Source organism: Epinephelus fuscoguttatus, linkage group LG13 (genome assembly GCF_011397635.1).
Source record: "Epinephelus fuscoguttatus linkage group LG13, E.fuscoguttatus.final_Chr_v1".
Taxonomy (NCBI): domain Eukaryota; kingdom Metazoa; phylum Chordata; class Actinopteri; order Perciformes; family Serranidae; genus Epinephelus; species Epinephelus fuscoguttatus.
In genome coordinates this window covers 42,622,455-42,645,236 of record NC_064764.1, presented here as the reverse complement: position 1 = coordinate 42,645,236, position 22,782 = coordinate 42,622,455, and the positions used below count along the sequence as shown (strand labels likewise).

The following is a 22,782-nucleotide window of genomic DNA, read 5'->3' as shown; positions in this document are numbered from 1 at the left end:
TGACACTTTGCTGCGTTCATGGTCACGGATGTTCTCCAGCTTCATCGTTTTGTTACCGATGACAAACGAGTTGTTAGTTTTTTTTTTCTTTAGCATACTGCTGACATACATTACAGCTCATTACTGCACCCTCAGCATCGTAGTGTAGCCGGCCGCTTGAAACGGAACCTCCATTTCTCACAAAACATTTTCTTTTTTTCTGTAACGTTACAGCTTCAGCTTCGTCCTTGTCTGTGTTTTTTCGTTTTGTCGGTGGTTTACATACACCTGGTAATCTGCTTGCTACTAACAGCAGATCATGGATCGAGGCGCTCCATGTGCCTACGTGTGCACGCATCCTCCGTGTAGGCCTACAGGTTCCTTGATGCAGCGGGGAGCAATTTAAGTGCGACACACAACAAACAGAGTGCCGGTCTGCTATTAGCCTCCGTCAAATAGTTATTACATATATAATTTAATACATGACTACTTTGGTACAAACAATGTGGCTAAGAGCCAAATGGAAAATCTACCCGCATTTGGTGTTAATTTTCAGCCCTGAGTGTGTGCCACATGTCGGCTGAGTCTTTGCAGCAGCGTGAGTTTGATTCCAACCTGTGGTCCTTTGCTGTGTGTCTTCTCCTTGTTAATAAATAACTGTATTGATGTGGAAAAGAGGTGAGTGTTTAGGAGCAGCAGAGGGGTGTTGCTCCTGGTGTTGAATGTTCTCATCTTAATGATGATAACCAAGGAGTCACACGTTTGGGTTCAGACGTTGGTTCTTAGCTGCGACCAGCTGCTCTGTGTGTCGCTCTGTCACATGGTCAGTCTACAAAAATGTTCCCTCACTTTGGTCGCCACAGTTCTTGTCTTCACAGGCTGAAATTTGGCCTGGCACAAAGGTCAAGGTTAGGTTGTGTGTGTGTGTGTGTGTGTGTGTGTGTGTGTGTGTACATGGTCGCAGCTGTTGCAAATTGTCCTTCGTTTCACATCAACTCAGTTATATATATTTTAGGGATGCACCGAATATTCGGTAACCGAATATATTCGGCTGAATATTGCAAAAAAACCCAAGGTATTCGGTAGAATAAGTGAAAAGCAAGGCCGAATAATAGCGGCGTGTTTTGATAACGCAATCAAACAGCGTGCGGTGATGGACGGAGTAAAATGTCGGCAGTGTGGCGATATTTTACTCCGTCCGTCACCGCACTCGCAATTGCGACTAAAAATAGTTTTGTGCGAGCAAAATAAATCATTCAGCAGGCTGTGTGAGTACAGATTTCAACCAGCAGCAGCAATACAGCGGCCATAGTGCTCTGCGGCGCAAGATAATGGTTTACCGGTGACGGTAAGTCCGGCTCCAGGTCCAGTAATATCCTCTTCATTGGTGTCATGACTGCCCAGTAGTACCTGGACAGCTGAGCCGTGGTGGCACACAGGTATGTGACGTGTCAGAGGAGAAACGAGCCGTTCACATTTCTCTCTTTGTGGCAGGTAACGGTCCACAAACCTCACCGCACTTTAGGGACTGTTCTTTACTTATGAAGGGACTGTTCTTTACTTATGAAGGGACTGTTCTTTACTTGTCAGGGGAGGAGGGTGGCTGGTTGATTCTTATTTCATTTATTTATTTTATTTTGATCCCCCCTATGTTAATCACTTATTGATGCTGTTTTTGAAGTATGAATAAGTCAATAAGTAATTTATTCCATTGAAATATCATTGATGTATTATAGAAAAGTGATTTATCTTTTTATAAATGACAAAAGGCACATCTGCCTCATTTTTTCATTTTCGCTGTGGTATCGTGATACTACTCAGAACCACGATATTTTCATTGGTATCGTACAGCGGGTCCCAATTTTGGTACCGTGACAACACTAATCTGGAGGGTTCATCTGCAAAAACTAATGAAAAACTAAACAATGATATTCAGTATTCGGCCAAGAGTTTAATTTTATTTGGCTTCGGCTTCGGCCACAAATTTTCATTTCAGTGCATCCCTAATATATTTTTTTCCGCTTTTTATTTTTACGTCACCAGTCATGAAAGCAGTTTATCTCTGACCTTTAACAGCTGTCAGCGTGGTGTATGCTGTCTGACTAATGGCCTGTAAGTGTTGTCTTTGCATCAGACCAGATATGTAAACGCATGTTTGACGCATGTTTGAAGCATGAATGAACGGTACCAAGTCTCAGCTCTCTGTTGGGCGTGTCCGCAGGATCAGAAACTGTCAAGTATCTGAGAGGAGCCTGATCAGATCTTGTTCATTTGTTCTCTGATTTCATAGTCTTTGATTTAAATCAAACTTTTGTTCATTTTAGACTCAAATTTTGACTTCTTCTGTAAAACCTGAGTTTTCAGATTAGAGCTGCAACGTTGAGTCAATTCATTGATTACTCGACTGAAAGAAAATTAATTGCAAACTATTTTCACAACTGATTAATTGATTCAGTCATTTTTCAGTCAAAGATGTCAAATATTTTCTGGTGTCAGCTTCTTCAATGTGAGAAGTTGCTGCTTTTCTTTGTGATGTTTGACAGTAAGTTAAGAGTCTTGGGTTTTGTCATTTTGAGTTCTGGGAAATGATGATGAGCAAGTTTTTGACACTTCATAGACTTAATGATAAATCCATTCATGGCGAGAATAATCAGTAGATTGCTTGATAATGAAGATAATTGTTAGTCGCAGCCGTATTCCAGGTACAGGGCTTTTTGTTCTCAGAGAAAAAGTGTTGTTCAGAAACGGAGGCATTGCATCTGAGCTAGTCAGAACAAACAAACAAACAGTTGTAGTTAGATGCAGGTAGAATTTCATCAGTGTTGCGTAAAGATGTTTCAGCGCAGACAATAAAATGAGAATCAAGCAGAGGACACGTGGAAGCTGTTCCTCTGCAAACCTGATGTGGAGTCATGATCCTGGTTGTTTGGAGACGCACTGAGGTGCTCCGCTGCCCATCAGCATTCCTCAGGAGATCTGCTGTGGGTCTTGAAGGTTGTCGTAGCGTTTGCCACGCTGACTGCTCCTCTGTCCCATAGGTAATGTGGAATTTCCTGCTGAATAATCCATACGATCACCAGCAAAGGTCGCCACTCCAACATTAGCATTCCTGTTGTCATGTTAAGGTTTGATGCCACTCTGCAGAAAGCAGAGTAACAATGGAGAGCTGAGTACCAAACAGCAGCCACACCTCACAGGCTCCATGATTATGATGAGGAAATCTCTGCTGCCCTACTAATCATGTCATTTGAATGATTGCTGTTTTCTATTCTTCACCATCTGCTATTTGTTTGACTGTTGTTTAGCTTTTATTTTAAGTACTGCCTCCAGAGATGTGATCAGAAAACTGTCTGTATAAAATACTTTCCTTCCCCCCAAAAAACATAGCTGCTCCAAAATGTGACAGTTTATCTGCGAGCTGTTTTTCATTCAGCTAATGTGTCTCAGACAGGAAAACAGGGCGCACAGAATCAGCATGTGAAGAGGTGTACAAGTGGTCTGTGTTGTGTCTGGATGACCGAAGCACCGCGCTCAGTGCCGCCGTGCCGGCCGTGTCACTCCTAACACAGACACAGCACAGACACAAAGAGCTCTTTAAACACTGAGCACAAGCTTGTCATCGGGCTGCTGTGATTGATCATCCGACACAGTTCAGCAGTGTGTCATTATTGTGAGAGGCCTTGAAATTGTGGCTCTTTTTAGATGAACTGTCATCCTTAATAAAATATTACTGTGGATCAGATGAAGCTCAGATTGATGCTCAGAAAAGGACTCAGAGTTTGTATCAGTGCAGTCGAAGCTTCACCGCGTTAAAAGCCACTAAAAGTTTTCTGCTTTTCCACCGTTAATTCTTCCTGTTGGAATACTAATTCAAACATTTGCTTCATTCCTCCTTGAAATTCAGACTCCTGTGAGAGAAGGCTGGCATTTGCGTTGATCAGTCATGCACTCAGATCATGCCTTCTTCCACGTTCCCGTGTGTGCCGTGGTGTCAATTAAACCTGAGGTCTGCTGTGCTCTAGTGGGCTGACTCCGTCTAATGGGGCTCCATGCAAAGAGACCATCCATAATAGAATTAATAATGAGACACACTTGTGAAAAAGGGCTCAGTTATCATCACCATCTCATCTGCAGCGAGCGCTCTCGCCCTCAGAAATAAAACATTAGAAACAAAACTGGACCCAACCTCGAGCCTGGCCGTCAAACTTTGAGTTCACGCCGCATTAATTTCCAACGAGTTCCAATCCTACCCGGCTTCCTGGTGATTAAAGCTGCATGTGTGTGCTTCAGTAAGGAAGGGGATGTGTGGTGTTGTAGAGGTACAATTCGGATCTATCAGTGCAGAGAGGAAGGGAGCTGACAAGGAGCAGAAGGGTTTATTAGTGCTCCTCTCTCTGCTCGCTGCCACGGAAATAGAACAGAGGCAAGATGAGCAGCTCTGCGGTGGAAGAGACATCTGTGCTCTTTGCAACAATAATGTGATAAACAGACGTGTTCGTAAAGTAAATGAACACTGAAAATTAAATGAAAGCTTTCATAAAGCACCTGATGTCGTCTTTAGAGTGATGTGTTCACATTTACAGTCGCAGCAACAGTGGTTGGAATAAATGCAGGAACTGGAATATTGTCATTAACAACAGTTGTTGTCTCAGCACAATGGACGAAGGAAAAGGAAGGAAAAATAATCTAAATGTATCAGCAGCTAACTCTTTGTCTGACTCATCTCTGAGGAGTCAAGTTTAAAATCCAACACATCTTAGTACCAAACAGCTCATCAACCCAAACATCGCATGTTTCTGAAAACCACAGATACATTTGTCCTTTGTTATGTAGCTGATGTGTTGAAACTTAACGTGTGGATAGATTTAGGCACAAAACCTCTTGGTTATGGTTTGGTAAAGATCATGTTTTGGCTCAAAGTACCTGGTTCTGGTGGCACAGTCCCCACCTGAAACACAGCCATGTCTCAGTAAAAACAAGCCCCTTTGTTTGAACTCTCCTGGCATGAAATGCAGTAATGTTTTGGTTAAAAAAAAAACAGCTGCTCTTTGTGGCACCGTCCCAGGTGGAAGTGCAGCGATGTCTTTGTAAAAAACTTCCACATTTTGTGCCACTCTACCTGGTGGACATGGTTATGAAAAGGTCGTGTTTTGGCTTAAAATTCCCTCCTTTGCCGGCACGGTTCTGGCACGAAATATAGTGATCTCTCTGTGGACAAACAACCACTTTTTATGGCACTGTCCCGGCAGGAAACATTTATGGCACTGTCCCGGCAGGAAACATGACAGTAACTTGGCACCATCCTGCCAATAAATGTTGCAATGTCGTGGTAAACATCCAATTTTCATGGCACTATCTTGAACACTGTGGTGTCTCGCTAATGTTTTCGTGGTGCTATCCTGACATGAAACATAACCGCGTTGTGTGACACTACACCAGCAGAGAAAGTAGCAGTGATGTTTTGCTTAAAACAGCTGTTTATCTTGGTACTATTCCAGCAGGACATGCAGCAGTGTCTCTGTGAAAAAACACCAGCTTTCCATGGCGTTATCCTGGCAAGAAAAAGCTGCAATATCTTGATTAACAACTGATTTTCGTGGCACTATCTTAGCAGGAAAAGTAGTGATATTTTGGTAAAAACTGCCCCTGTCTGTGGCACTATCCGGGCAAGAAGCGCTGTGATATCGTGGTAAATAACCATTTTTTTTGTGCACTATCCCGGCAGGAAACACAACGATGTCTCAGTAAAAAATGTGCTTTTCATGGCACTATCTCTGGTGGAAACAATGTGATAGGTTGTTAAAAAAACACCCAGGTTTGGTGGTTAAAAAGTCTGCTAACTCTAGACTCCGCCCTCTCTGATTGAGAGCACCTAGCTTGCAGGTACCTGGCTCTGTGTGTGCATTCGCCAGATGTGGTAAGTGCTGTGGCAAATGCTGGTGTCCAAATTGGGAAGAAGCATGTGGTCACAAAAACACTGAGCTGGAGAACAAACACTTCATTACGGACTTAAAACTTCAGACTGTCTGTGGTGAGCTTTTTGATAAAATTGTATAGATGAAGTGCCTCCGGACACGTTACAACTGACTCGTCAGTGAACTGATACCCGACTCTGTGTCCAGTCAGTCTGTGTCAGAGGTCACACGTGGCTATAAGCTGCTAAAATAACTAGCTTGATGCTGTGAATGTCTTCAGTAACACACAGTTACTGAACAAACGCCCCACAGTCTGTGCGCTCCTGTGTTCACAGTCGGCTCACTGTTTCTTACCAACTGTTGGCTGCTCTCCGTCATGCCACCGTCTCTACGACCCCGTAGCTGACCCTCTTTTATTTTCGTCCCTGCCATCGTTATTGGCTGACAGCTTAACAAGCAAATCACCCAGTCAGCTTGAAATCTAATAAAGAAAACCCTGTTTTGCAGTTTTCTTAAACCACCAGAGAGGCAAACACTCCTCAGAAACAGAGGGCTGTGAGTTACTGTTTTCCTTCAGGCACATTTTAAACAGTGATTTTAAATCAGAGCATGAAATAATGTCACTACACAATGTGAACACATGGATTTAAAGCAGAGTATTACACACAGATATATTTATATATCAGAGCAGAAACATGGCCAACGTGTCCTTTCAGCGTTGCTGCCGTGTGTGTGTGTGTGTGTGTGTGTGTGTGTGTGTGTGTGTGTGTGTGTGTGCGCCCTGTTTTATTTAATGTCAAAGATATGATGATGTTTTCACAACAGGAGCTGGTGACATTATATTCAGAGCAGGCGCAGGCTGAGAACAATGTTGTTATGGTTCCTCCAGGGCCGGTACAACGAGTGATTATACCCTGAGGGAGTGTGTGTGTGTGTGTGTGTGTGTGTGTGTGTGTGTATGTGTGTGTGCCACTGTGGGTGTCTGCTGTATGGGTGTCCCTTAATGCCCAGCGTCCAGGGTGAGCGATCAGGGCAGCGTGTGGGATTGAATCCAGCCAGGTCTGCCCGAGCGGCGGGCTCAGCAGCAGGCTGAGGGCTCTTTTCATTGCCCCGCTGTCTGTCCCTGAGCATGGCTGCTGCTGATGGGATCATGACTTTGGATCACTGCTGCTAATAACACTCCACAACCCTCCTCCCTCTAATTGGCAAGGGGGTATATTGCCTGCGTCTCACAAACACAGCACTTAATTGCCATGCCGGCGCGGGCGAATAACAATCACCTGTGTGCAAACAGAAGGAAAGTATTTCTTCTTGAATTCCATCTTTTAAAGACTTCACTTTATTGTAATGCTGAAACATTTAATCAATTACACATTTATAAAGCCAAATGTTTTCTACCTCCTTCTTCTCAGATGTGACGTTTTGGAGTCTCTGTTGTTATAAAAACTGGAAAAGGGGAACATTTTGGTCTGGACCTGTTGGGCGGACAAAACAATAAATCAAATGATAAGTTGGAAGAAGAGAGCGACCATGAAACACGATGAAATAATAACTACATGTAATGTCAGAGTGTTTTCTGTTGTGACAGAATAACAGAGAATGTGGACCAGCTCTGCATCTCCACTGAGGTTTTCCAGCCTCTTTATATTTGGTTTTTACGGCACATTTAGGTCCCAGCACTCTCATCAACCTTGTTTCCACCAGCTGTTTTCAGAAAACAAGCTCTGATAGACTCACTGTACACGACCTGCCCCGCACCAAACAGCTCACAGACAAGGTTAGAGCCTCACTGCTGAAGGAAGGGGGAGATATTTTTCTCTGAACTTGATGGAGATCAAACCAAAAGGAGAGTAAATAACCTTCAGCAGGAGAGCAGAGACGACTCCTAATGAATGATAACGATGCTTTGTGTCTGCTGGATGTGTCAACAGGTGATTGTTTGCTAAAACATCAGACATCATGCAGTAATATTTCAGATCTATGTGTCACTTCAGACAGACAAACAGCTTCTGCAGCTATAAAGGTGTCGTGTGTGAGAAATGGCAGAATTTTAGTTTAAAACATTCAAATACTGAGCTGACATTATCAACAGAAATCAAAATGTTGCAAAGTTATCTACTGAAATGCTAACCAGCTAGCCCCGGCCTGTCTGGTCTTGTAATACCACTTGTACCTCAGGAGGCGATAGTGATTGCTGCAAAGTTTTCACTCCTTGTGATGCACTCTCTGCAGTGGTTCTCCTCCTGATGATGATGATGATGATGATGATATATCTCTAGCCTCCCCAATGATGGTAGCACTGAGTCCCATTCTGTGCAGCAAAATGATTCCACCTCCGTAGGCATAGGTTGGCAAGCCCCGCAGCTACACCACCAATCAATCAATCAATCAATCAATCAATCAATCAATCAATCAATCCTCCCCTGACCTCCGTCTCCCCTCGGCCCCTTGCTGTTCCGCTGCCTCGGAGGATTCAGCCTCTCTTCTCGCCCGCTCAGCATCCAACACCTGGAGTTCCTCATCTGTATACCCCGGCTCAAACAGGTATGGCTCTGCAGCTACTGTAGTCCGGAGAGATATCGCTAGGCTAAATAAACAACTGAGTTTTGTACAGTGAGTGTGTTTGTCTGTGCCTGTGCCTGCTCACCGGTGTATCCCTCCGCGGATCACAGCGCAGAATGTACTGACCCCCTGTAAGCGCAATGCTAACCGCTGAGACCCAGCCACTGGACGTACAGACACAAAAAAAGATATCGATGATTTTGACTCAATATGAAAATGATAGAGAAAGGGCATAACTCCCAAATCGTCCAAGTATTCCTTTAAAGTTGTCTAAAACTGTTTTTTGTACCAGGCTGTAAACTAAACACTCCAAAGTCACCGAAAACCGGCGACTTCCGGCGTCAGACACTGACAAAAATAGCTGTTCTTTCACATTGGTATGATACATGGCCAATCGCTGTCATTGTTTGACGTCCCTGACGGCAGCTTGATCACGACATAAAGTTCAGCGACCTTTTTTATGTCATTGACTTTCTCTTTCGGAATTATCCTGGTAAGACCAAGAACCTGTCCCAGCTCAGACAATCTGAGGTCTGAAATCCACGATCCTGGTGTGGTGAGTTCGGTCACTTCAGGCCGGTGTAAAGCCAGGCTAAGCTAGCTCGTGGGCTTACCGTTGATCTCTTGCACTTGGGTCGCACACAGAGCACGCCGTCAAAACATCACGCCTGTCCCGTCCTGCAGGTTCAGTCTTTTTACACAGATGTTGATTCAGCTCAGGTGCTGCCTCAGCTGACGGCTTAAAGGCGAGACAACTCAGCCCCCATTCTGTGTTCATACCGTTTATACAGAATGGCGAGACAGGATAACGCTGCAACGTTCCTGCTCTGAACAGAAACTTTAAAATGTAGCATTATTATATTTTTATAAATCATGCTGTGACAAATGCATCATGTCTTATAAATGATAAACAAGTTGAATCTGTGACAGCATGAATATTGTAAACATTTACTCAGTTATTGTTCTTAAAGCATTTCAGATACTGGAGTAAATATCATCACATGCAGTGGATATCCAGATCAGTCTGTTATAATGATTATTACAGCCATACAGACAGCATTAAACACACAGCAGCAGCTGCACCTTGATAATTAGCTTCACAACAGTTTAGCGTGTTTCTCCGTGTGTGTTTGTGTTGCATACTGTACACGCCGCCGCACACCGTGTATCTCTGCTGCTATGTTTTTTGATCCGGGCTCTCTTTGAAGTCAGATGTAATAAATTTGCTCATCAATTACACTGTCTGGCTCGGCCTTCTGTGTGTGTTTTGTTTGGTGTCCGCTCCAGTTAATTAGAACAGAGCGTGTCGTGTCGTCCTTGAGATAGCAGCTAATAAGTGCGAGGTCTCTGAATCGCTGCCTCATAATGCCCGCTTTGCTCTCCCAGCCGAAGGGAACTGCATGCAGAGTGGAAGGGCGATTCGGTGTGTGGTACAGATAACACACAGGCAGGAATCCTGCACTCTGTGGGTCATCTGTGCACCCAGAGGGCGGCCTCACTGACAGGTCCTCACTGGTACTAATGAATCAGACCCAGGTTTGTGTTTTTAGACCCCACATGAACACACTGTTGTGTTGATGTGTGGGTTGGTTTAGGATTCCTCGCATGGTTTGTGAAATTCCAACTCCTCCATGTTTGAAGTGGAAAGATAGTCGTATGCCACTATCTTATGTTATCAGCTGTTATCAGCCTGGCCGCCGTCACCCTGCAGTGCCTGCAACTCATCACAGAGACATGTTAAAGGCTTTTAGCAGCCTGAAGGCCACACACTGAAAGATCTGAGAGTATGCAGCGTCATGGAGGACGGCCAAGAGACCACCAAGGACCATCAATGAGATCCAGGAGGTCTCAGGCAAAATGAGCTTTAGGGGGCTTTTACATCAGGGACCTGGGCTGAAAGAACATGTCAGAGCACCTGGAGGAAACCCACGCTGACACAGGGAGAACATGTCAGAGCACCTGGAGGAAACCCACACTGACACAGGGAGAACATGTCAGAGCACCTGGAGGAAACCCACGCTGACACAGGGAGAACATGTCAGAGCACCTGGAGGAAACCCACACTGACACAGGGAGAACATGTCAGAGCACCTGGAGGAAACCCACGCTGACACAGGGAGAACATGTCAGAGCACCTGGAGGAAACCCACACTGACACAGGGAGAACATGTCAGAGCACCTGGAGGAAACCCACGCTGACACAGGGAGAACATGTCAGAGCACCTGGAGGAAACCCACACTGACACGGGGAGAACATGTCAGAGCACCTGGAGGAAACCCACGCTGACACAGGGAGAACATGTCAGAGCACCTGGAGGAAACCCACGCTGACACAGGGAGAACATGTCAGAGCACCTGGAGGAAACCCACACTGACACAGGGAGAACATGTGGGAGCACCTGGAGGAAACCCACGCTGACACGGGGAGAACATGTCGGTGTGTCCATCTGCGGCGCCCTTTTCTACTCTGAAGAACAACAAAAATATCATGATGATGGCACAGGTGGACTCAGGTACAGAATAACATTACTAATGTGAACACTGAGCAGAGGGGAATTATACTCAGGCACATCACGAATCAGTCGCACCTATTAGGAAAACGCTCTCAGTGTAATCACTAGAGATTAAATGGAATTTCGGGGCCGACGGCTGTAACTGAAAATCAATATTGCTAATTGTTTGGTGTAGTTTATACTAACAGATAATATTCCATTTCCAAAAGTTAAGAGCACAATAAAGGCAGACACTGTTGATACAGTTTTATATTAATCCATATTACGTAACACAAGAAGAATCATTTTAACTGAATCATCTTATCGTTCTCTTTTAAAGTGTTAACAGTTCACTTTATTTAAAGTCACCCAGCTGTCAGTGACACCATCATACTCACAGTGTTCATTCACAGTCGCAGGATACCAGCTTTGACATTAGTGGACATAATTATAATGGAAACAGATATAACATTCATTCCTATTAACTTCACCAGTTACTCTGAAATATTGTAGAATAATACTGTGACAGAGCGACTGCAGGATTTGTGTTTGTGCATTTGTATTATCAGCTGCAAAGACAGAGTGAAACAACAAAGGTCTGAATTGGTGGACCTCACAACAAGAATGAAATTGGTCTCTGTGGTCTGTGGAGCTGCAGCTAATAATTGTTTTCTTTATCAATTAATTGTTTGCTCTATAAAGCGTCATGCTATAGGGGCATGTGCCCACTGCAGGGTCCCCACAGTGTGGTTTATGCTCCCCGTAGTGTCCCCAGTGTGACGTTCATGCATTAGAAAATGATGTAATCACCCTTTTGCATCGAGTGCGAAGGCTCAGGAAGTTGTCACGGTGCTTGGTCGTGCACCTCTGGGGGCACTGCGCTTATCAGTTCAACAGGGAAGACTGGACGGGAAGGTTCGTCTGTGCAGACGTCTGTACGACTCTTCACTGAGAGCCCACAGGGAGCCTTGAAGTCTGGTAGTACCCTGGGTGTGTTGGTTGTTGACGTTCTGGGACGCCGTGTCAACTTCAGCCTGTTACATGCATTGTCTGTTTTCAAAATACACTTCTGTTTTCACAGGAAGTGTACAGTTTGATACAGTCTCTTTCAAAATAAAAGCACTGCATCGGTACAACACCCTGAACTGATGTTTTTTTTCCTTCAATAACAAAAGAACGTGGTTGGGTTTACAATCTAAGGGGCTGATCACACCTACAGGTGGCGCTAGAAACACGGACACTTCAACGATGCTTGAAATGCCTGAAGCGGCCTTTCATTGAGCGTATTGAAAATGGACCCAAGATGGAGGAGGGCACTTGCCGTTGCTCTGCTGGTGGTGCTACTGCCGCCTGACGCCCAAAAGTTGAGATTATTTCAACATTCAGCATCTACAAACACTCGTCTAAAAAGACGCCAGAAAGACGCGCGTCATAAAAAATGCTTGAAAACCAGTCAGACGCGGCGTATCATAGGGAATCGATTGTTTTACTGGCATCTCATTTCTAGCTTTCCTTGTTGGTGTGATCGCCCCCTTACAGGAAGTGAACTCCGGTCTCCTGGGTGAAGATCGGTGGTTGTTGGACCCTACCTTCGACGTTGTCCCACCGAGTTTCCCCCTGATGCCGTAGGGCGCTGTTAAACAAAAATGGCGACCGGTCTCGTATCATGCTGACGTGAAAGGACAACTGTTTTTTGTCCATTTCTGGAAGTCACCGCCCAGGCGCCAGACTTTGACGACTTTGGAGTGAGACTAGCTTGGTTGAGCATAAACATCTCGTGCATGCTCGTAGCTTGCGTGCCCTGTTTGGCCTTTATATTGCTGAAAAAATATTCAAAAAAAGACGATGATTAAAATTGATAGTTTTTGAATCAACTAATCGACTCATCAGCTAATTGTTTCTGCTGAATGTTCACCTATGGGCGGGTTAGTCAGATATAAAGTTGAGACACTCTGAAACTCGTGTTGGTTGAACACCTGTTGCTCAACTCCACAGTCTGCCCTACAGACTTCTAATCAGTTCTTATTTTCGAGTGAAGAACACAAGGAAGGATAAAAGCTCACAGTGCCCCCCCAGGACCCTCCTTTTCTTTGTGACCTTTGGCTCTCCAATTAACACCTTCCTTTCAGAGTATCAGACGGCCGTCTTTTGTGGCCGTGTCAGGCCAGAAATGTGTCGCAGAGACCTTTTGTTTGAGTGGTTACTCATGTTCCTGCCTCTTTGTTCTCTAATAGCCCATCATCTGGGCACTGTCCCTCTGACCTCATGCCGCTGACACATGGCTTTGCTAAAAGACAAGGAAAAGGCCACAACTCTGAAGACTGAGTGTACAAGAAATAGTACCAGGATGTTCTGAATGCTAAGTGCGCTGAATGAATCATAGGGCGAGTTGAATTTTACTGACAAATCGGATAAAGGATATTTTAGTTTGGTAGATTTGAGTCATTTGACCTGAGGCATAGTTTGGAGTCCTGCAGGTGGGTTCAGATTTAAAGAATAGGACACTCGTTTCCTAAAATAGCAATAATAACATTGGTTCAGTTAAGAATACGTAAATGTAAGTTCAATAAACCACATTTCTTAATTCACCTATACACCTATGTAACAGATGAGTTCACACTTGTTCACTTTGTGTGTCTACCAAAAATGTTTTGCACTGTTCAGAGCGCACTCAGCTGAAAACATATTTTAAAGGGCGCACATGGTCAACTCATCCTCACTGTGACCTCGTCACATGTCCACATATGACGTCCAAGGTACCCTGGGTGTGTTGGTTGTTGACGTTCTGGGACGCCGTGTCAACTTCAGCCTGTTACATGCATTGTCTGTTTTCAAAGTACACTTCTGTTTTCACAGGAAATGTGCAGTTTGATACAGTCTCTTTCAAAATAAAAGCGCTACGTCTGTACAACACCACCAGCTGATGTTTTTTTTCCTTCAACAACACACACACACACACGTGGTTACGTTTAGGACAAAAGAACATTTTTTCGTCAGATAAAGCAGACATCTGTTTTGGCTTCTGTCCTGTAAAACATCCTGTGACCCCTTGGAGAAGAAAATTAGTTTACAGTACTATTGATAATAGTTTATAGATCAGCATTAATCAAGCAAGAATGCCAAACCTAACCTGGTTTCTTTTCTCTGTTTTATATCACCTTGAATCAAAGACTATGTTTCAGACTGTTGGTCAGAAATTAAAGATGCCATTTTGGGTTCTTTGAACCGGCGAAACCCCACCCCAAAATCAAAACTACAAATTTAACCTCTTCCCTGTAGAGCTGTTTACCAGTGTATATAGTTTTGGTGATAGTTTTGATTATCTTGAGGTCATGTAAAGAAACATTGATGTTGAGTTTTGAGCTCCTCAAGCTGAGTGTCATCTAGTTCTGTTACACTGGAGAGAAGTCAGACATCTCTACGGCCCATATCTGCAACACTCTGCAGCTCACACCAGAACTGTCTACACTGACAAACAGCTCTACAGGGAAGAGGGGGAACATGTGTTTTTTTTAATTTGGTCTATTATTAGGTATTAATATTTGGTTTAATTAAGTGTCTCTTTAAATGCTAAAGTTAAATGTTATTAAAAATAAATACATATGTTAATGAAGCTGTTTAAAAGCAGATTGATGTTATAACTCATCAAACATAACTTTACAAAAACTTGTAGATTAATTGGACAAATAAAAACAATAATTAAAGTGCTGACGAACATGAGGCGTGCAGATTCTCAAAATCAGGACCACATTTCTTTTAAATTGCTTCCATCAGGAAATATGATTAAAAAAAGCTGCCTTAAAACGCACAGGCTGTTGATTGCTTCCAGTGAATATCTGAAGACATCATCAGAGCAGATTAGATCCACTTTCTAAATGGCAAATTGCTTTTTGCTGGTCTGCAGCAGTGTTGTACAGTACAGCAGGGTTTGATTCTTCATTGTTGGCATTTACATGGTGTTTTTAAACCTCTTTGGGATTGGTTTTCCTGCGAGGCCCGCTGCAGCCCGCTCTCTGTAATGCACCTGAGCAGAGTAACTCTCTAATGTGAAACCGGTGGCCAAAATTGAACAGTCTCTTACTCCCTGAGCTTCTCTGAACTAGTTGGGTGAGTTCAAATCAATACGGGCCCGGGGGCTCCGAGTTCACTACGATGAAAGAGTATCAGGTAGACACAGGGAGAAATGCAGTCGATAATATCACATTATGGTCTGTGTGTGTGTGTGTGTGTGTGTGTGAATGAAGGTGTGAGACTGTGGTTGACAGTGCCAAGTGAAATCATAATAGAGTTTCTGAGGGCCAGACAGAGTGTGTTATTACAGGCTGGGGATGTGGACAGGTATGAAGTGTCTGGCTCTTACAGGTGTGTGTTTGAAGGAGGAGGCTGGAGTTTGAATCTCTGTGTGAGAGGGAAGAAGATGAGACACTGAATCATCCCCACCCTCAGCCGCCTGTCAATCAACCCCTGTAATAACACTGCAGTCTGATTTGTCATTTACTGCCACTAATAGCCGTCTCTCTGTGGCCTTAGTGCGTTACACTTCAATCAAACTCTTCCTCAATCACTCCTCGCTGAATCATACTCTGCTCCTGATTGGTGCTACGAGTGGCTCATGGCTGAGATCCACCTTTACGAGAGGCAGGTGTTTGTTTGGTCGTCTCTTCAGTGAGGCTCAGCTCAGGTTTTACAGACCTGACCGTGTCAATCTCTAAAAATGAAACAGCTGTAATCAGGAGCTGTTTGAGACGGGACGCTGGTGTATTTCTCCGGAAACAGTTCTTTTAGACCTGGTGCTGCTTGGTGATCAGAGGTCGCATACCTTTTGTTGTTGTTGGCCCCAAAAGCAAAAAAAAAATGTATCTGGAACTGTAAAACACATCTGAGCCTGATAGTGAAGGAAACGTAGTTTAAACTAACCTCTGAACATTACTGACAGGTCTAAATGAACATTTGTTCCCACATGTTGTTCCCACAGAGTGGCTCTACACTGAGCTGCTGATGATTATTTGGTGCTTTAACTTTGCAGCGTTGCGATAAGAGCAAACAAATTTGTCCACGCACCTTTAAATTTGACAAATAAGACTTTTAGTTTTTTGGGATTTGGAGTCGATCCTTTGCAAGGAGAACTCGAGACTGGACAGTGCATTTGAGGTTCATCAAAATTTAGAGGAAAAGGTGCCAGATCAATAGAGGTTCCACGATACGATATTATCAAGATACTGAGTCCCAATACAATATTATTGCAGTTTTAAATATGATATGCTGAGTATTGGGATAAAAGATAAATTTTGTCAACATGTTTTATCTTCAGTTAAAGTTTCCATCTCACTTCAGACAATTTTTTCAGCAGAGAAAAACAAATGATTATATTATTCTAGTAGGCAACTGAAAATTTAATTTGTACTTGCAATATTAATAACTTATTTAATAAAAAAAATCGATACTGGGCACTGTGTGAAGACACAATATTGCCACACAAAAATATTGTGATACTATGCTGTGTCGATTATTCCCACCCCGAACGTGCTGTGCATTTTAGTTATTAAATCATTTTACACCTATTTATGAGTGAAGAATGTTAGAGTCACTTTAGGCTCACAACAAGGATAAATGAAAATTAAAGTCTTAAAATAACCATTATTAATCTTCATATAATTATTTGTCAAAGCCACAGGAGAGGAGCTAAAGAGCTGCAGGTTGCCGACCACTCGTCTATGTGTTTATTTATGCTGTCTGTTAAAATCTGAAAGTTGCTGCAGCTGCTTTCTGAGTCGTATAACTGTGTGTTGTCACCCAGTGGTGTAACGCAGTTACACGAGGCCCTGCGCACGTTATTGTGACGGGCCTGAGTTCACGCTAGTTGCTAGATATAAAGCGCACACACACATATACAGCCAATAACTGTTTACAAACAGCCAAAGGTTAGTTCTGATCACTTTGTGATGTTAATAGAAGAGACCTGATGATGCTCACTGACGTTAGGTGGGAACAAAGTGGATGTATTGATATCAGTGTCAATATCAGTATGAGTCCATCTGCACCCTGAAGCTGAGGCTCGCTGCTGTAACCTGTGACTTCAATTACAACTGCTGAAATAACTTAATGTTATTAGCCTCATTGAGAGAACTGATGGTGTAATTTGAGGACAGGATGTAGAAGTGGAGGGCACGACTTATTAATTTGATGGAACAAATTACTAATTAGTACACACAGATTATTAATTTGAGGATATAAATTGCTAATGTGTGTGCATGAATGAACCCGGACGATTTTTACAGGAACTGAAGTGTTTGTTGACGAAGGAACTCAAAAGCTGCTGACGCACTCTGTCACAGTATGATCTGTCTGACATGTATGATGTGATGTGATAAAGGCATGTGGTTGTTTTTCTTGAGAAGCCGCCATCTTAAACAGCTGTTCTTCTGTTTTATTGCAAATGTTTGTATCATATTACTTTATAAGTTCTATTTAATGTTTTTATTTTGTACCTTGGGCAGGTCTCTTCTTTAGAATCGATTTTAATCATGATGGGACTCCCTGGTAAAATAAAAGAAGTAATATATCCCCTGTTCAGTGCCTTCACAAAGTATAGTTCAGGGCATGGTCACTAATATCTAACAGCATCTCCACAATGCAATAATTAGCATTTAATAGGTGTGAAAATGACAATTATGAAATTACACTTCACCTGTCAGCGGTGACGCAAATTGCTGATGAGTCATTAGTGTTCAGAATCTCATTACGGCTCATTTTAGACACAGACGTTGAGTTTCTCTTATTTAGGGGTGATTTCAGGCATGGCTGTAACATCTACAGTTTTGCAACAGAGGAACAAATTTAATCTGCTGTGAGAGTGAAAATCTACAGAACAAAGGAGTAAACAGATCTTGAGTGGAGATCTTTTTGTCGGCTGCTGTTTGCAAAGTGAATGAGTTAATATTTTGACTTTTATTGAGAGACTCACCTGCAGATATTCAGCCCAGTCTCCAGAAGGAAATGTTGAATTTGTACATTTCTGCAAACCACAAGTACATTACATTTGTTTTATACTAAACACGTAAATGTTCCTTAAGTCACGTAGTATCTGACTTTGTCATCAGGAGCTGGAGGAGATGGTGGATGGTGTTACACCTTGTCGAGGATATTGCCGAGCTGCAGACCTCCAGACAGCACAGTCAGCTGTGTTTTAGTGAGTCATTGCCTTTTTTCCTGCAACTTTTTAGCCACCAAATGTGACTGTTGCTGTGTTTTCACAGCATGAAAATTGTGCCATGAAAAGTGGTTGTTTTGTCGAGACATTACTGTGTTTCTATCGAGGATAGTGCCTCAAAATACGGCTATTTTCTACAGACATGGCTGCATTTCCTGCCAGTGTAGTGCCACTGAAAGCAGTTGTTTTTTTTACCAAGACTTTGCTGCATTTTTTTGCCATGACAGTGCCATGAAATGTAGTAGTGTTTTTACAGAGACATTGGTGTGTCTTCAGTCGGGATTGTGCCACCTAAGAAGGTATTTTAAGCTAAACAATATATTTTCCCAACCATAAACAAGTGTTTTTTGTGCCCAACCCGAGCCAGTGTTGGGCAAGCTACTTGAAAGATGTAGTGAGCTAAACTACCAGCTGCTCTCCATCAAATTAAGTTTCACAACATTAAAGCTATCCCTCGTCTACATGCCTCAGTGTGGTGCTGGCGTCAGTCACATGACTTCGCCTCAGTTTTATTATCCTTACCTTTATCCCGACGACAGTCCGCTGCACTTTGGAGATTTTATTCAAAATTAATAAACTTTCCTACTGAAAAGATATTTGACTCAGAGAGCTGTGATGTCACCACCATGCTACTGAGAAATGGAGTTAAGTTAGTACCACAGCTACTTGTAGTGACACTGCTGCCCAACACTGAACCGAGTGACACGTCAACCACTGCATCGTTAAAACATAAAGACAAGTTTCAACATATGAGCTACATAATAACGCACACAGGTAATGTAACCGTGGTTTGCAGAGATGTACAGTCCCGACATTTTTCCTGGAGATTGGGCTGCGATATCTGCACACACTGTGGAAAATAATTGGAAAATAATTAAAAGGAAAAAACAGACAGATTCGTGCAGAAAGACAGAAACTAATGCAGCAGTGAGCACAGACACACAGTCAGGTCATGTGTTTATCTCACGGACACACTCTGAGCTTTACACATGTATATAACCACAAATCTATGGACCAAATGTGCGCTCACATCCTGTGTCTTTTTCTCCTGTCTCTGTGTTTTGCTGCCTCCTCTCACATCACGTCTGAGTTGACAGTCCCTCAGCTATATGAGGATATCAGATGCCACCTTCCCTCGGGCACCACAATGCCTTGATTCCAGCACAGCCTCTGATTTGATATCGGACATAATCCAGACAGCGCCTGTCAACCTCGCCACCTCATCAGCCCTGTCACTCAATGTTCTCCCCCAAACACACACACACACACACACACACACACATTCACACTCTTTTTTCTGTGGTCCGAGGTCAACCCTCCCTCAATCCTATAGAAGACCCTTTCTCCAGTTGTGCCTGCCTTCTCAAGCATGAGTGGAGAGACTCAATAACAGGAGATGCTCACCGTGACCCCGCAGTCGCCCTCTCTATTTCGAAGAGGAGAAAGAGAAAAAAAAAGACCGTCTATGTCGTCTGTAACCGTCTTCATCGCACATTCCTGCGTCCTTCCCCCAAGTGTGTTGTCTGCATGTTCGACCCCGTTCCCTTGGGACTCTCATGAGGCCCCCGTGGCCCCTGCCCACCCCTCCCATAGCAGCGCAGGCATTAAAGAGATTGGTGGGGTTGAGCTATTGAGGTGAATTCGACATGGTCAGTGTAGCCTTGGCTGGACCAAACCCCCTGCGGGAAGACTTGAATAGGATGGGAATATGGTGGCAATATGCATCCATGGAGCGGGTGTCGGCATTTATCAGGACGTTGTGAGGTTGGGTTGATTTGTTAGTTTGATTAAACAGGGACACACGTAAACACACACACACTTTACTGTACATGTTTTTACCATGAAACAACCGCAAGGTAAAATGACAAGAGTGAAATGAGCGTTTTGTTTTGTTTAAAAACCGGCTTGATCTACACTCAGAACTGGAGGCATCGATCTCGCGTTGAGTTCCTTGAGGAAACAGGTGTTATTTCCTTCTGTTGTAATTCATTTTTGTGTGTGTGTGCAAGAGAATTCCTTTGAGCTTTTGGAGGAGGAGGTACAGTATTGGTATTCCTGTGCCATGCAAGCTAATGATGAGCGTTGGGAGGATCGGCGGCAGGCTGTGTAGGAACACATTTTTCATGCACTTAAAGCTCTGGAGGGGTTTAACTTGAAATCCTGCTAAAAGATGCTTAACAATGATGTCTAATCACTTTTAACGAATCAAAGAAAAAGAGAAAAGATCCCTCCCCTCGGAGCTGCGCTGTAGAAATTACCAATTAAATTTCTTCTCTGCTCTCCGTGATGACAGATTTTTCTAAAAGCAACAAACATTGATTCTTATTTCACCCGCTGGCCACACACACACACACACACACACACACACTTCCTTCCTTGTCCCGCTCCAAAATGGCATAAAATAGGCAGTTCTTTTATACAGGCGGCAGCAGCTTCCCGACGGGCCAGAAGCAATTTAATCAGTGTCGTAATAGATTCTGATGAGATCAGGCTCGGGGAGCTAGCATTGAGTTGTAATTAGAGGTACTCCCCTCACAGGCTGGGTTGAAATGAAGAAGCAAACGGCCAGCAAAGGTGCAGCGGACTCTGGAAACTCTTGGACCATAACGGTCTCCAGAGTGATGGAAGAAAGAAATGAAGGAGCAGCAGAGTGCAAACCAAATAAGGAGTGATAAGAGAAGGAGGAGGATAAAAATGAGATAGGGGAGAGGGTTTTACAACTGGTACGAGGAGGATCGACACACCTGCCGAGAGGCCCTGCTGCCCCGGAGGAATGTGATGTGCTCTGACAATCGCACGGACACAGATTTGAAAAGCAGTAGTTAGGGCCCTTTCGCCTGGCCTCTCTCCCAGAGTCTTTTCTTTAGCTGAGGGCGACTGTAGCACTCGGAGCCAAGGCTGTCAGGAGGAACCATCTTCTGACAGCACAGTTTCAGTCAAATGAACAAGGGAAGTGGGAGAACAGACTCCAGTTTTTTATTAGGCCTTTTTCTTCATCAGCTCAGAGCATCGACTCTCTGCTGCCCTGAAAACCTAATTTAGCTTTCCATTCACAGCCCAGTCGTCTGAGGAAAGACTTGGCACTGTATAATCCTGCAAACCAGGGATACATTATTTTTACATTTCATATGTATCATATTCAAATTTATAAAGTGAAAGTATCTGAGCTGACTTTGTCATCAGGAGGTGGAGGGGATGGTGGATGGCGTGACATGTAAGTGAGACGTCCGCCAAGCTGCAGATCATTGCTGCGTTTACAGCAACTTTTAGCCACAATAAGTGGTCGTTTTTAGCGACCTGTTGCTGTATCTCCAGCTGGGAAGGTGCCACACAAAGTGATTTTTTTGTTTTTATCCAAACATTGCTGCGTTTCCTGTCAGGATAGTTCAACCAAAAGCAGTTGTTTTTTAATTGAGACATTGCTTTGTTTCCTGTCAGGACTGTGCCACCAAAACCAGGTACTTTAAACCAAAGCATGATCTCTACGTACGAGTTATTTTACTGCTCAGTCCTCAGACAAATCCTCTGCCTTGTGTCTCAGGCCGGGGAAGAAACTCTGCCACAGAAAAGCTTCATCTTCTGAAACAAAATTTAAATTCATGATCATCCAACCAAAAGAAATCAACATAAATAAAGATCATTTTAATGGATTATATCTCTGTACACAGAGACAGTTGACAGTAAAACAACAAATAAACCTCATTCTCAACTTCACCTAACTGACACATCAAACAGATTGTGTGTAGAGTGTATCTGAGCCCACAGAGATATCTGCCTTTTGTTTAGATTATACTTCACGTAAGGTTTCACACTGTAGCTGACAGTAAGTTTGTAGTTTTGGTTTGTAGCACATGTCAGTGGACCATTTGTCTCAACTCCTGATCTGAATATCAGACAGGAACCTGTTCTGGAAAATAAACGACAAGTTGTTTGAATAAAATAAGGATTTCCACTTGTTAGGCCGGGGGTCACCATGAGGGTCACCATGAGGGTCACCCAATTAAATATCTTTCTAGTCAGTCTCTGATGGGACATCTTCACAAGTCTCTTCCAGACCTGAAGCTTTGGACATTTATGACACACTCATACACATAGCGTCTAATTTTAACACACATCGTTCATATTTGCATCGTTCAGGCGTTTCATTGTCCTGTAAGCACTTCACTTCACTTCCTCTTCCTCTTCCTCTTCATCAGTGGGCAGTCCTCCCCACCCCCCCGGAGACTGTTGAGGCCTGTGCCGAAATACACTCAACCTGGTTCCCGCTGCCTGACTACCAACTCGCCGCTCTGTTGCCATAGATACGCGTTGGCATTGGCAGGGACTTGTGAGAGCCTGTGCTCAGGAAAGGTTGAGATGTTCTGGCTGCAATCTGGATAAAGACTGGAAATGATTTTATAAAAAGGAGAGCTTACCTTGTTTATCTAGGTTGATCCTTCCAGAATTATCTCTGCACCCAGGAGCTGTAGTCTTTTTATTGTCAGCCACTGGGAGGAGGAGGAGGAGGAGGAGGAGGAGGAGCTGACTGCTTTAGGTTGTTTACAGCGAGCTGAAGCTTCCTGGTGAGATATTAATGCAGTACACCTTAACAGGAAATACTCTGCCTCCAGCTTTTAAACATTTA

At 43.6% G+C, this 22,782-nt stretch overlaps 1 protein-coding gene across 5 annotated transcripts in view; it reads left to right on the top strand.

Moving 5' to 3' along the window:
- The window catches only part of sema5ba (sema domain, seven thrombospondin repeats (type 1 and type 1-like), transmembrane domain (TM) and short cytoplasmic domain, (semaphorin) 5Ba), a 265,659-nt gene that overhangs the window by 77,738 nt on the left and 165,139 nt on the right, over positions 1–22,782 (top strand). Inside the window, exon 1 of one of the 5 annotated variants that reach the window (XM_049594060.1) lies at positions 18,079–18,137. The exons of the other annotated variants lie outside the window; for them this stretch is intronic. The gene's annotated coding sequence lies outside the window, so the exon portion shown is untranslated. Of the gene's footprint in view, positions 1–18,078; positions 18,138–22,782 lie in introns of those variants that run through there. 5 annotated transcript variants of the gene reach the window in all.